We start from the raw sequence: 7,714 nt of genomic DNA, 5'->3' as shown, positions 1-7,714 counted from the left end.
CCAAATCTAACTTTCACTATAGCAGGTCCAGCTCAGCTGTTTAGGCAACATCTCCCCCATTCCTCCTTTTTCCAGAGTAACGTATTAGCTCCCATAGCAGGGCAAATGAATGAAGCTGGCTCAGCTGTAGAACAAGGACAACCATCCTTGCAGGGGCCTCCAGCAGAGCCAATGAGCCCCGTAGCAGCTGGCAGTGTGAGGCACGAACACTTGAGTGGCTGCAGAAGACACAGCTCGGTTCTAGTGAAGTTTGTTTGCTTGGCCCCAGCACTGCATAAACATGGCTATTGTTATTCTAGAGAGAAGCTGGCTCTGGATGCAATCTAGTCACGTGTATATTTATCCCTACTTTTCCACTAATGAACTCTACAAGAATAGCAAAGAAAGAATAGAGGGGTCTTGGAACACAGGACTTGGGAAAATTGGGTAATCTAGCAAGGGGGAGTTGAGAGTTGGCAGTAAATGAAGAGCTTCAAGGTGCAACATTTTGAGGGGGGTTCATTGGGTGATAGTGAAAGTCCAAAATTTCAGATGCGATTTCACTGAAGTGAAAAATACCATTTGAAAGGAAAAGAAAAAAAGGGAATGGAAGTAGATATGTTGACCTGTAAAAAATACAAAGGAGAGAGTGTGAGAAGAGTACACCAGCGCCTCTCATCTCATACCAATCTTAGATCTTCTCTCTGCCTGCCAGAAGATAGGAAAGGTTAAAAAGTGCTGCTATCAAGGAAGAAACATATTGTGCATTTGCTTCTCATCCTGCTCCCCTGCTATCAAATATCCTATTTGATTTGTTGTCGCTAATTCCTTAAAGTGTAATTATTATTTGACTTTATTTTGAACTTTGTCATTTCTGTTCAATTCTCAGAAAAGTAGTCTATGACTGGCAGTTGAATGTTACACAACTTTCTGGCCTAAATTATAATTTGAGCAAAACCTGCCTTTGGGGAAAATTCTTCCCCACAGAATGAAAAAAGAAGAATGATATTCACCATAATTTGTCACTGGACTGATACAGAGTTCAACAAAATAAATGCACTGTATACTAAGAATTTGAACTAGTTGCTGGGTAATTAAAAAAATGGGGATATTATAGGCATTTTTTAAACAGAAGTCTAACATTCTTCAATTTAGTCAGCTTTTCAAATGTTTCTGTTCTGCAAACTGAATAGCTGAACAGGAAAGAGAGTCTTGCAGATGGAAGGCACAGATACAGCTACAGAAGAGATATAAAAAATAATTTATTTGATTCATAGTCTCTTCCTACTTCTTTGTCTTCTTGTAGCTTGAGAAATGCTTGGCTGAGTGAAGTTCTGCCGTTCTTTATTTTGGAGAAATACTTACTTTGTTTTAATAAATCAGGGCTTTCCCATTTCCTCAATAAGTCAGGGAAGTGAAGCAATCCTATTACTTTTCTTCCATGTACAGCCACATGATGGAGACTCTACTTGTCTGAGTGTTATGACTAAAGTCAACAGTATTATCCATGAAAAAGTTGCTCTTTGAGATGAGCCCAAAGACCGGTTCTCTTCTGTAGCCAAGTAGGTGTGCACTCGGTGTCACACAGCATAGAACAGGAGAGGCCGGGATCACTGCTCTCAGCCAAAGCTGCAGAGGCCAGGGGGAGATACTCACTGGGGTAGTAACACTAACCAGCTCCTGTGTGATTAGGTGTTAACCTCTGTGCTTATTCCTTCTGCTGCCAGACATTAACAATACCTAGTACCTGGAGCTCCATTTTTCTGTTTCTGTCTCTGTTTTCACAAGAGGAAATATAAAATGCTGTGCACTTCAGCTGACCTTAACTTTGTGAGATACTGAATGTATCCTTGTGCTGTTCACCCTGTTCTGTTGTAATCTTAATGCAATCTGTTAGAGAGAATAGAGCCTTCTTTCCACTACCTACTTGTACCGCACACCTGGCACTAGCATTGGATGGGGAATACTCTAACCACGTCTCAGAGCAGATATAACTATCCAGTCTTTCCCCCTGTGTCTCCATCAAAACCAATCTCTTCATAAAATTAAATCCACTTTCTTCAGTCACTGAGCCAACTGCTCTCCAAAGCCAAACAGATGTTGGTACTAGAATCTGACATCTTACTGCTGTTCTCTTTCTTTTACAGTTTCAGAGTCGAAGTTCAGATGACTTTTCTCTTAAGTACTATATGATTGTAATGGACATAAGGGTTGGTCAGAAGATTGGATAAGTAGATCTACAGCAGCACTTACCACCTACATTTAGCCAGACTTGACTTTCAAGACTACAGTAAGCAAGGTCAAGATGAAGGAAGGGAAGCTGAAGGCTGAAGAGGCAAAGGCAAGATTGAAGGTAGCCCCATGGTACCACCCCCAGGCTGCAGAACGGATTGGGGTGGAGGCTTGCTGTGGGGATATGAGGAGAGACATGAGAAAAGGAAGCTAAGATGAGACCTGGGTTCCAAAAGGGCCAGCACCTTGTCTGTCCTTTTCGCTCACGTCCGCATAGCTCTTTCTGCCAGCCTCTGTTGTCAGGGTTAGAGAAAGGGTGTGGGGCAGAGCCCAGGTTTCTGCAGGATTTTGAGTAACCTGTGGAGCTAACTGCAGGCTTCTGCTCAGAAGGGACTGGTCGTTCCTTCTTCGCAGAGCCCCTGTGGCCACCTTATCCCAACCTCAACCTCGGTTCCATGAGGCTAGGAGAAACTCAAGCCTGAGCTCTGGGCTCTTTCCAGCCACCCTCACATTACTACTTCTTCCCGGTCAGCTTTGTCCCGAGAAGCTGGGTTCTGCTACGCATCCTCTCTCAAAGGCCAACCCCAGCCCTCCCAGAGCACTCTAGGGTTAGGATTAGCTGTGCCCCAGACAACAAATTCCTCAGCAAAGAACTTTTTTTGCAGCCCTCAGCTTCCCTTGGTAGCTACCTGCCAGCCCCACCTCAACTATCACTCTGCTCCTCCTCTTCTTCTCTTACCCTAACCCAAACTCTGACCCTAACTGTCACAGCCCCTGCCTAGCTCCCCCCACAGAGGTAGGTAGCTCTGTGCTTTTCTCTACCTGAACCTGGAACTCAAAACCCTAACCCTAGAGTGACCTTTCAGCCAGGCGCCTAGCCATGGCCCAGACTACCTCAAAGGAGAATTGATTTTGCAGCTCTCAGTTTCTGTCCCTAAATTAAAGCCTTTCTCATTCCCTCTACTTACCCTCAGGCAAGCCTCCCAGCTCTTTCCCATCTGAAACTTCCTCAGGAGAGAAGAAAGGGTAAAAATTAAACTTAGGGTAAGAACAAGGCTTCATACTGACCTGACAGCGCAGATCCTCTGGACTTGTCCCTAGCCCAACACTCTGCAATAACCGACTGGAAATCTCAGATCTCTGCAGAGGTCTCCGGAGACCTCAAATGTCTCTTGATACGCTTACCTGGTCTCCAAAACCAAACAGATGGTAATAGAAAAAGGAGAAACCAACCAGTGAATGAATAAGCAGCACCTCGTTGCAGCTTGCTTGATTTTACAGCATTTCTTCTACTTTAAAGTAAAGGATTCTGGGAACAAAAGAGAAGGAGGCAAAATGCTAGAACAGAGTGTATGTGGCAAAAATAAATTGCGTCCTTTCATGATGCTATTATCAGAGCTGCAAAACAGTACTCTAGAGATGCTGCAGGCCAGATCCTCAGCTGCTGCAACCTGAGCAAGTCCTGTACCCAGCAGAGCTGTGCAGACCAGGGTGAGCTGCCCACCCGGCCTGCCCTTCTTGCGCGCAGTCGGCACAGTGCCGTTCTGCACGGCAGCAGCCAGCATGAATAACACAAGTGCAAAAGCAAGCGTTCGTAGTATTTCTTTTCCCACATGGAATTGGATCAAGATTTAGTTTTAGATGGACTTAGTCCACGAATACCAGTAAAAAAACCCCAATACCATATATCACCAGGTTGATAAATGTTTTTGCGCTGTGCACACCAGTAATACATAAAGAAGCGCAATCCTTCAATTTTATACAGACCTGAGTAGCTTTTTTTGCCTGAGTAAAGGTAACATAATTGTACAAAGGCATTTGTGCAGATTCTTAAGACTGAGCCCTTCAGTAGAAGAAACGATGCCATAACAAAATATTATGGTATATTAGCTTTTTGGTTCTGTACACCACTGTCTTGTAAGAGCTCAGAATTAATTGACTGGTATTGACTACACATTTTAATACTGAACTGCAGAATTAGATTATTAAGAATTATGTTATCCCTTGTGATTTAAGCTGTTAGACAAAAATCACAGATACATAGGGTTGGAAGAAATATAAAGGTCCTATCTCCTTTGAGAAAGAATCAACTCTGTGTAGCATATTCCTTAAAGACATTTGTCTGTCTTGTTCTTCTAAAACTTTGATGATGGGAATTCTTTAAGAAACCTCTTCAAATGCAGAGATATACTGAGAAAATGGTGATCTAACATATATCTCTCTTGCTGCAAATTAATTCTCATCTTACTTTTTGTTGGCATGGAGAAGACTTGATTTTCTCTGCAAGTCTTTTACACAGGTGAAGAATGCTACCAGGTCATCACTCAATTTCCTTTTTTTCTAGATTAAATAAATTTCATCACTCCTTTTCCTCTTCTCTAGTCATTCTCACTTTATTTTTTTCTTATAGTATTCCAAACTGGGCACATAACCCTAGTAATTAGTGCTGAGTAGTGCAGAGTAATTATCCTTATATTCACCAGAATTACATTTGTTCAGCTTATGGGACAGTAAAGTCGTTGCAGGGGTGAATGTTTTTTCAGCAGCATTATACTGTTGACTCATCCTCAGTTCATGATTGACTGTAGGACCCAGAGCCTTCCCTCCAGTACCACTGCCTAGCCAGCTATTCTCCACTTTGCACCTCTGCATTTGACTTCTCCCCCCGCCAAGAGGAGTCCTTTGCATTCTTTATTAAATTTGATCTTACTGATTTCAAAACATTTCACCGGTGTAGCAAGATTATTTTAAATTCTAATCCTGTTTGCCAAAGTGCTCACAAACCCTTCCATCTTGATGTCATCCACAAATTTTACTCCCTATATTTACCCCCTAAATCATTACTCTCGTCCAAGTCATTAATGAAAGCATTGAGTAAAACTGACCCCAGACAGACCCTTGTGGGACCTCACTTACAATGTTCCCCTGGTTTGACAGTGAATCATTGATAATTACTCTGGACAAGTGGTATTTCACCCACTTGTGCACCTACCAGACTGCAGAGTGATTTTAGCCTGGCCTCATTTTTTTTTTTTTAGTTCAGCACATAACAACATCACGTGGGACTACATCAAAAGCTTTTAAAAGCCGTACTCGCATCTGACGCTTACCATATACCAACTAGGTCAGGGGTGCCCAATGTACACAGCTTATGGACTGTATCCTCCAAGGTAGCTCACGTAGCCCATACCCAGCTGCCAGGCATCTGCCTTACCCCATGTAGGCAGCAAATTACCTTGCCCTAACAAGACAGCAGCAGGGCTTCAGCTGACCACCTTCCCCGAGATGCGGTCAGAGGGTAGGGAGGGATTCACCTGTACGCAGGATCTTCGTAGCACTTGCCCAGTAAATTGAGCACCCACAGAAAGGGATGGACTTCTGCAGACATGAAGTGTTTTGTGGGTACAAAGTCTCCATACCAGAAAGGGAAAGCAAGGCACCTCCTGCATGCTTCCCAGAGACATCATGTCACCAGCAGCAATAGGGGTAGGTGCTTATGGCACTAGGCTGTTTGTCCTAAAGAAGAGATTAGATCCATTTAACAGGATTTGTTCTTCAAAAGTGTTTGTTGCCTGACTGTATTCTACATGTTTAGGAACAAACTGTATTTGTTTTAAAACGTTTCTCAGTGACAGTCTTAGCCTGACTCCCATGAAAGTCCCTATTTTCTTAATTTTCTCCTTTTTAATGACAGGTACTATGTTTTTCCACTGGGATTTTTATTCTAGCAGCTGTCAAAGATTATTGTTAGCGCTTCTGAGACTGCACCAGTGCGTTAAATTTGCCAGCATAGAGTTCAGCAGGCCTGACTGATTTCAATGTATCTACATTTCTTAAATGTTTAAAATGTATTCTGTCCTTGATTTTGGACTTTTCTATAGACCTGTTAAAATGAAGCAAGCTAAGTTTCTGGGTACCAGCACCTTGTTTGTGACTAAAAAACATTGAATATATCAATCTTGGTGTCACCAGCTTTTCTTCTCATTCCCCACTGAGCAGCAGACCTTCCTTCAGCCTTCCCCCATTTCTAACATCCTTTCAAACTTGTCATTACAATTTGTCCCGTGTGACTCATTTTGTGCCTTTCTGCATCCTTCCTATTCAGGCACCCTTTGTCCCTGTATTCTTTTCTGTACAGTTGCTTTCGTGTGATCCCAGTGTTTACTTTACAAGGTGAACCCGGCAGTGCAGTAGGGTATCTCTATGGTGCCAGGGCTCGCTGCAGTCACAAGGACGGAAGGGAGGCTGTGCAGTGACACAGTAGCTCCCTGTCACGCAACACAGCATGTACACAACTGACAAAGCAGCTTTGGCTTCTTTAGAGCCAAGCAGATTAATTCATGGACATGTTATCTGCTCAAGATCGTACAGCTTCATATTCACATCCTGCACGTGCCCGTGTTTGAAGCGCGGGCCACCGTTGTTTCAAGTGTCTGCTTCCATAAAGAACTTTCCTTGTAACTATTTTAGATGGTGGGTATGGATACACCTAGTTACCATAAGGATAGCTCCCATTTTTCCTTTGCAGATCTTAAAGCATTTACAAGGGACCCCACCCTTTCCTTTTGCAGGTGGAGGAACAGAAAGGAAAGGGCTGTGCCAAGGGTAACACTCAGCTCAGGCTGGGTTAGGAAGTGAAACCGGGTTGCCAAATCCCCATCCCACATTCTTGCAGTAGCATCACCTTATCTCCACAGATGAACCACTGACTTCCCTCAGTATGTATAGAGGTCTTGATGATACACATGTTTAACTTCACTTTCCATTTTCAAATGCCGCATACTATTTAGCTGTTTGGCACAGGACCGCAGCAATGTGCTAATGAAATTAAAGTCTCTGTAAAGCCCTATTTGCTCCAAAGTATCATTACAATATCCAGCTTCCAAACTCTTTAAAGTTTTTGCATTTGCAAGATGTAGAGCACAACAGCACAGTAATACACCATACACTACATTAATGCAAATAAGTCATAAACTTGCATATATCAGCTGACAATAATTTTGTAGCACTATCTTTTCACTCTCTCAAAAGATGACTGCCACTGCTAGACTGTATTATTTATTGAAGATAAAAGCTAAGAGAGAATTAAATCTTTTACTATTGTAACTGGTGACCTTTATAGTTTCATCCTCTCAGACAACCTGAAATCTGATTGTTTGAAAGAATATCGTAAGTGGAAAAATCACTCTGCTTCTTCACAGCCTCCCGTGGTATGTATTTGTCCGTCTTTTTCTCTGAAACAGTTGTGCTCCTCTCAGATTCCCTTCAAGCCCATTATTTTCTCTGGTAGGCAGGCTGGACTCGTATGGTGAGGGTGGGAGCCCATTGGCGCTCAGCTGAGAAGCAGTCACACAATGGCAGCATTAAACCGAGAGAAGGCAGACGTCTCCTGGTTTCACCAATTACAAGTTATGGCTAGTAACACTTGCCGCTAAAAAGGTTTTAAACTCCTCTCGGAGTAGAATAAGCGATACTCTCAGAAGGTGCTTTAGAAGTGTCAGAT

The sequence above is a fragment of the Aptenodytes patagonicus genome, chromosome 2, assembly GCF_965638725.1.
Source record: "Aptenodytes patagonicus chromosome 2, bAptPat1.pri.cur, whole genome shotgun sequence".
Taxonomy (NCBI): domain Eukaryota; kingdom Metazoa; phylum Chordata; class Aves; order Sphenisciformes; family Spheniscidae; genus Aptenodytes; species Aptenodytes patagonicus.
This window is presented reverse-complemented; position numbering follows the sequence as displayed.